The 7,706-nt window shown below is 35.3% G+C and overlaps 1 long non-coding RNA gene across 1 annotated transcript; it reads left to right on the top strand.

Moving 5' to 3' along the window:
• Nucleotides 1-2,676: 2,676 nt before the first annotated feature.
• LOC133881464 (uncharacterized) lies at nt 2,677-6,611 on the top strand. Its single transcript, XR_009902523.1, has 3 exons — nt 2,677-2,934; nt 4,960-5,031; nt 6,349-6,611. It is a non-coding gene; the product is annotated as an uncharacterized LOC133881464 (long non-coding RNA).
• The last annotated feature ends 1,095 nt before the right edge of the window (nt 6,612-7,706 follow it).

Genomic DNA, 7,706 nt, shown 5'->3' with positions numbered 1-7,706 from the left:
GGAAACTCAATATGAGAAAAACCACTCCGAGGCAGCCAAACCCAGGATATCCACTATTTAGAAGACAAGACTAGTTACAAAGTTGTAGCACTCACATACCCCTGATGCAGTGGTCGTACCTTGAACTCTGACGTGTAACCCAACACGAACGCCTCCCAACCAGGTCTTCTACCTGAAGGGGTCTTTAATGGAATCCTTTACCTTAGGGCCAACCCCTAAGATAGACTACAAATAAGCGCAGCAACAGCACACACAATAATGGCTTTAGAGAGACAACTCAGCTCAATAATCTCACAATATAACTCTCTAAGCACTAAGAGAATTCAATACCAAATTTTTGCAGTTCTCAAGCCTAGGGACCTCTATTTATAGACTGAGGGTTCAAATGAGCGTCTGGCTTGATAAAACCTAGGCGCCGTCCGGACGGTAGTCATAGGTCCTCTGGACAGACAACCGTGTGATCGGCTTTTCAAGAATTTCACTGAAATTCTTTCCTGTTATGAGCCGCGTCCGGACGGTCGCACTTCTGCTGCAAGTAATTCCATACCAAGGCTTCGCGCATTCGGACCAAGGGGATGGTCGTCCGGACGGTTGCTTAGATGTACGCAATTTCCATATCTGATGCACGCACGTTCGGACCATGCTGACTGGCGTCCGGACGTCTGGATTTTGAATGTGATACTTGCCTTATGGATGAGAGCGTCCGGGCAGTTGCAGCAATCTTCCCATAACTGTATTTTGGAAGGAAATCCTGAAGCTTGTTGAACACTGAGAGTCATTCGAACGTGCTGCTGAAACGTCCGGACGGATGCAAGCTGGAGCAGTTTCGAAGCTTCTCGACACATCGTCCAGAAGGAAAGTTCTTGTCGTCCGGACGGATGATGCTTTGGACAGTTGGGCGTCCGGATGTTATGGCACGTCGTCCGGACGGCTGGCAAGGAACTGAATTTTTTGATTTGTAAAATGTGTAGAATCTTCTGGAAGCACTCTGAATAGCGGAATCCCCGTTAAAAAGCATTATTATAAAGAAGTGATTTTGTCCAACAGAATGTGGCCAATTACAAACTAACAAGGAAAATGATGTAGGACAACCAAGTGTAGGGCACTCCGCTAGACATGTGCTCGATCAAAGTTAAGACAAAACACTTTGCTAGACATGGGCTATACATGTGCTCGAGCACAGATTGCACTTGTTCTGTTTTTGGAATGTTTATGATTTTTGGCAAGCGCCAAGACATGATTTCATCATTTAGATAACATGATTGTACCATTAATTTGTAACAATTCTCTAGCATTAGTATTACTTTCTTCATCACAATTAATAAGTATTTGAGAAAACTTTCCAAAACTCCTTGAAACTTCATCTTGTGACCCACCACGGGTCATTGGTGACCTATGATGGGTTTGGTGACCCCACCGTGACCAACGAGACAGAGACCTTTTTTTTAAAAAAATTAAATGAGAAAAGATATTTTTGTCATTTTCAAGGCATCCATTAGGATTTAACGCCAAACCCTAATGGAAGGGTGACATTGCATCAAATTAGAAGTTCGATGGTTGAAATTGAGAGATTTTTTAACTTTAGGGGGGGTAGTTTCGAAACAAGTGGAAGTTCATAGGAGTTTTGTGAAGTTTTTCCTAAATATTTTTAACAAGTTTTCTTTAATATGACCATCTACTTCTAATTCATTTATTTGTTTTTTTGGTTTTAATTTCATTTTTATAATTTCCAATTTTACCACATTTATAACAAATTATCTGCTTTTTAGTAGAATTTTTATTTTTGTAAGGTTTGTTTGTTTTATAATTAATTTTTTGGAGAAGGTTCACTTAACCCTACTAAAGTTTCATCACTTTTGAAAATCTCCCTCCCAAAGTTCAAAAACTCTCAATTTAGTGTATTGAACTTAAAAAAATTTGCAATCTCACACCTCAGTTAGGATTTTCCATTAAATCCCGACGGAGGGGGTGAGAAATTCCAAAAATATCCTCATTTTTTTAAAAAGAAATTAATTTTAATTTATGGGTAATTTTTAATTTTATAAAGTTACAGGGGTATAAGGGTCATTTTACCCTTTGATCGTTTGATTTAACCCCAAATCTTAACGGCAGGGGTGGGATAGGAAAAAATTGAAAGTTCAATACACTAAATTGAGAATCTTTGAACTTTTGGGGGGAGGGTTGTAAAGACCAAGAAAATAAATAGGACATTTAGCAATTAATAAATTATATTTATTAATTAGATGGACCAATAGTTAGATTTTAAGTAACAACATTTATATTATCAATGTATAAATGAGTTAAGATAGAATAATGGAACTAGAATAATAAAATATTTCTAATGGGTCTTTAGAAAATAATAATAGGTCCTAGTGGAATAAATAATTAATTGCATTAGTAAAAATGTAGTTAAAATAAATATGGGGTCAAATATTAATTATTAAAAGATAGGATTTTAATATAGTGGGGTCCTAGTGTAATTTATGAAAGTTTGTGCCTTTAAATAAAAAGGTAATCTCACTTTGCTACGTGTCACAATCCAGTTGGTTGGGGTGGATTTCATTATCTCTTTCCAACCACTTACAAGGCGCCACATGTCACCTTATCACATTTATTTTCTCTTTCTCTTTCTCTATCCTCTTTCTTTCTTTTCTTTTCCTTTTTTTTTTCCTCCCCTCCCTTTCATGGACAGCAGCCCTCTCTCCCTTTTCTTTTCTTTTCTTCCCCTTTTCTCTCCTTCTTCCCCTCTCTTCTTCACGCACAATCTCTCTCTCTCTCTCCCCTCTCTTCCATTTTCTTCTCTTCACCTAGCACACACACGACGCAGAGAGAGATTCCAAGAGAGAAATACTAAGATTGTGAGTGGTTGTCCGTGAGGAGAGACCCTACCGTTGGTGAAGAAAATGGTGATCTTTGGCCATGTACATCAAGAAGGTAAAATACCTAGCTTTTCTTCATATTTTCATTTACCCATTGATTATTAAGCCTGAAAATCGTGTTAATGTTTAAGAAATTGATTTTAGGTTTTCATTTGAGTATTGATTTTTGAGGATAACCGAATGGGTATTGTTGTGGTGAAGTGGGTTTTGGTTTTGAGAGTTTGTAGGTGATTTTTGAGTTGATTGTGTGGAGATTTCGCCCATAGAAGCTATAAAATTAGGTTTGAAGCTTTTTTTTGTAGTTTCATCATACCCATTGGATTTATTGCTTGAGATTATATTGATTTGTGGGGGGGGTTCTACTTAGGTCCGAAAATATGGTTTATGTTTGAGAATTTTTGGTGTTTTAGTTTTTTGTTTTCATTAAATGTTTGAGTTGTTTGGATTGGATAAGTTTTGGAATCTTTGATGATTTGTGTGAGTGTTTTGGTGGAATCCAAATTTGTTTTGGGATTTGTAAATTGGGTAATGATGTTGGTTTATGTTTACGTGTTAGAGATTGAGTTTTTGTTGATTGGGTTATTTCAATTGGTGGAATTTATTGGTTGGATTCCCAGTTGTTTGAGATTGTTATAACCAAATGTGGATTATGATTATGGTGGGATATTATCCGATGAGGGCTTGTGTAAGAATGCTTAAATTGGTTAGGAATGGTTTCCTAGAGTTGTCAGAGATTGATTTTTGAGGGCCTCGTTGAGAATTACCGAATTGGTACCCATAGAGGTGGTTTTATGGCCTTGAGGGATGTATGTGGTTGAATACAAATTTGGGAGTTGATTGATTAGAGTTCTAGTCGTTATGGTGTTGTTGGTAGTTGAGTGTATTTTTGATTGAATTCGAAATTAGGAGCTATGCTTTTGGATGTGTTTATGGTTTATTCATGTTAGGTGTTGATTTTCTCTAGGATATAAAATTGATGTTGGCTTAGATGATTATGGCTTATGATTATTGAAATTTTAGTGGTTCGATGTGAAGGAAAATCCAGCCATATTTGATGTTGTGTTTTAAGCCTTGAGTTTTGGAGGAGGTATGGGCTATTTTGATGAGTATTTTGATGGGATTCGAATCTGATTTTTGGATTTGTAAATTGTGGTTTATTGATGAAGGTTGTAATTGATTTTAAGTTGTTTATTTAAAAGATTAACCTTATGTGTTGGATTTATTGATATATTTTGAGTTGAGACTTTATCGTGATATTAGAGAATGTAATAGTTAGTTATTGATGATAGGTGTTAGGGAATTTTGGTGGCTTTTAGTAGTTTGACTTAATGGGTGGAATGTTAAGTGTTTATTACTCATAGATGATGTTTCTTGAGTTTTATGGATTGTGGTGTTGATTTATAGAGATGTTGTTAATTATTGGTTTGAGAAAAGTTTAAGCGGGATAAAGTTGTTTGAATGTTATGAGAGTGTTTTGAGGCTCTAACTTAGTAAATGCCTTGTTTATAGGTTTGTGTTGACTTATGAATGTGACTATGAGGTTTAAAGTGTTAAACGTTATGCTTTATGAGTTAAATTATCGGAATATTTACCCAACTCGACATAAATTAAGGAAATAAGTAAATAGAGTAGATGTAAGAGTACAGTAAATAAATAGAATTATACTTGGCCCGGTTTAATTAATAACCAATAGATTCATTAAGGTAAAGTACTTAGGTATATCACTAAACTAAGCTTAAGCTGGGTGAACATGGTATATGAATATGTATACATAAATATATATATACATGTATATTGGTTAAATATATATTTTAACTTAGTAAATGAATAACAAGTTATAGAAATGATTAACAATAATAATGTAACTTAATTATAGTAAGTAGACAGATGAAATATTTAATATAACTTAAGGATACTAAAAAGAATAAAATATGAACCTAGACCCCAAGTGTTAACCTAATAATAGTTTAGGATACCTAACTAGTCTTAGAAACGGGTAACGCAACGGGTGAGCGCGCGGATAGTTTAAGTGTCCTAGAATGAGTTCCAAAGCATATACTAACGTTATTAGTATTTGTAGGGTCGTGTCATAATTGGAGACTTCAATGGGTTTTCCAATGTTGAGTTCGAGTCGTATTTCCAATGCAGCCAGGTGATATTTTACTCACTGAGAAACTGTTATTTTTATATATTATAGAATTGCAAAATATATATACTGTTTATAAATCCGAACCAACTGTATGTTGAATATATCTGTTTTGCTTGATTTTAGTACTTTAGAGTATGTTCAAATATATCAAGGATAGTTGCAGAATATAGTACAGTGTGTTGCATGTTTTGGATGAAATACTAAAATGTTTAGAAAAGTATGATTTATCAGCATGATACAGTAAGGCAATATTTACTAGTCAAGCAAAGAGCATAGAGCATGTAGCTTAGAGCATAAGCATACAGTAAACACAGTAGTAACCCAGCAGTAACCAGCAGCAGCCCAGTAATAGCTCAGTTCAACAGTTTAACAACAGCACATCAGCATGCATAGCATACATAGCATGATTTAAATTGTATGATGTTTTCATGATATAGAATATTGTAGTTTCTATGCTAGACGTATTAGTATGCTTAAGAGTTTTAATGGCAAAATAGCTTATGTATACTGCTATCGTCTAGTTGCATGATTTTAGAACATTGAGCTTGGAGGTATAAGAGTATTGTCATGGTTCGGTATGAGTAATACAGTGTTCTGGGAGTAGATAGATGAATTGTCATGGCACATCAGTAAGAAGTGCTTGGATATCAGAGTTTTACTCTAGTAACCGCATGGACAACTATGTGCCTTGACATGAAGTTGTAATGCCCTAGGATTCAGTGTTAACCATATTCTGAAAATGATAGTAAGCTAGCACTAAAGAGCAAGATGGCATGTTTTAAGCTTGGTGTACTTGGTTGTGACGTTATTGGTTGTGATAACAGTGTGACTTGGGAGTAGGTAGATGGATTGTTGTGGTACATCAGTAAGAAGTGCTTGGATATCAGAGTTTTACTCTAGTAACCGCATGGACAACTATGTGCCATAGACACGAAGTTGTAATGCCCTGAGGCACGGTGATATCACAGTTAGTAACGTTAGCTCTTTGTACATTTTAGCTACCAGCATAAAAATATTATTGTAGGTGGGTTTCTATGTGGTTGCGTCCAAGCCAATGGAACTTCTACGTATGAGTCCAACTACATAGTATGTTTTAAATGTTTTCTGATAGTCAGTATTCACTATATCAGCTATGGGGGTTTTCAACCAATAGTTTATAAATTGGTAGCTGTTATAGTGTTCACGAGACTAGAAAGGAAAAAGTTGGTTCTTTGTGAAAACTTAGTTAGTTTAATATCACTGAGGTCTCGGTATTATGTACTGAGGCGGTGAAATCATCATTCACCTATACGGATGTGGCAAACCCCCACAACCGTATAGATGATGTCTCTTTGGTTGCAGGTACTCGGGTCGTAGTTGATGGGGTCATAGACGTGCATTTGGGATATTATGACCGGAGCTCACCGCGATGGTCGTAATTATGGGATCATGGGCGTCCTTAGTTTTATAGGTTTTGTATGGCTTGTGACGCATGTGTCACTCGTTATTGTATAAGCCATTTCTATTATGTTTTTATATTGAGGAAAGACTTAAACACATAGATGTTAAATGGCTCTTGTTATTAATTTATGATAGTTGTGTAAGATGTGATTTCCGCTATTAGGTTTATGTTTTCCGCTGCATAGTAGTTAGATGTTGTACTCTGATTTACCAGTTACATATTATGGGGTATGTACCATATGTGGGCTTTGCGACACATCGTCGTGCCACTGTGAGGATGCATTTGTATTTTAAGAGATTAATGATTAAGCAAATGATTTGTATAAAAAAAAAATGGGTCGTCACAAGGGGGGAGGCGAGAGATTGCAAAAGTGAAGAAAGTTCAGGGTGGTTAAATGACATTTTCCTTTATTTATTTATTTTTTATTTTTTATAAGCTTTGTATCTTTTGACTTTTGTTTCATAATTTCTATTTTTCTTATTAAATTTCTTTCTCTTGGTTAAGGGAGAAATTAATGGAGGATATCCAAATTGTTCACAGAAGGTAACGAATTCTTGTATAGTATAATATTTATCCATTTCTATTTGAGATTTTAGTCTTAAATCATTACATAAATTTAGACCTACTTTGCACTAATTATTTCACCATAAGTTAATGTTGTATAATCAGTGTGACCATGATTCCATAATTTGCTTTTAACTTTTTTAGCAAAATATTTTGGTAATATAGTGATAAATTTTTGTTTCCAATATGGCTGTTTACTGTCAATTCTTACCATAACTCAGGAAAGAAAAACGTCTTTATACCATAAAATATTAGACAACATTGGGCATTTCAAATTAAGTAGATGTTTTGCATTCTCTCTCTCTCTCTCTCTCTCTCTCTCTCTCTCTCTCTCTCTCTATTCATTAAGAAGTTCCTATAAAATGTTTCGTTATAGCATAAACTAATGTAGTAATGGTATCTTCAATTGGTTGTCCTCTTTCATCCAAAATATGTTGATTATTAATATCTACTATAACGCCCACGAAATAAATTGAGGTACTTAGTAAAAGCCTTAGAAATCATGTACTAAGTGGCCCGTTCAAACAGTGGATTAAATCGTCCAAACGCGCGTCGTCTCTGACGTGTAAGTGGGATTTTAAAACACGATTTCAAACCATTTTTCCCACATCTTTTCCCTCACCTACGATTTTCCTCTCTTCTCTCACAAAGGTATGTACCCAAAACTTGGGTA

Source organism: Alnus glutinosa, chromosome 11, assembly GCF_958979055.1.
Source record: "Alnus glutinosa chromosome 11, dhAlnGlut1.1, whole genome shotgun sequence".
Classification (NCBI taxonomy): domain Eukaryota; kingdom Viridiplantae; phylum Streptophyta; class Magnoliopsida; order Fagales; family Betulaceae; genus Alnus; species Alnus glutinosa.
Note: the sequence above shows the minus strand (reverse complement) of the source record. Positions and strands in the feature narration are given on the sequence as shown.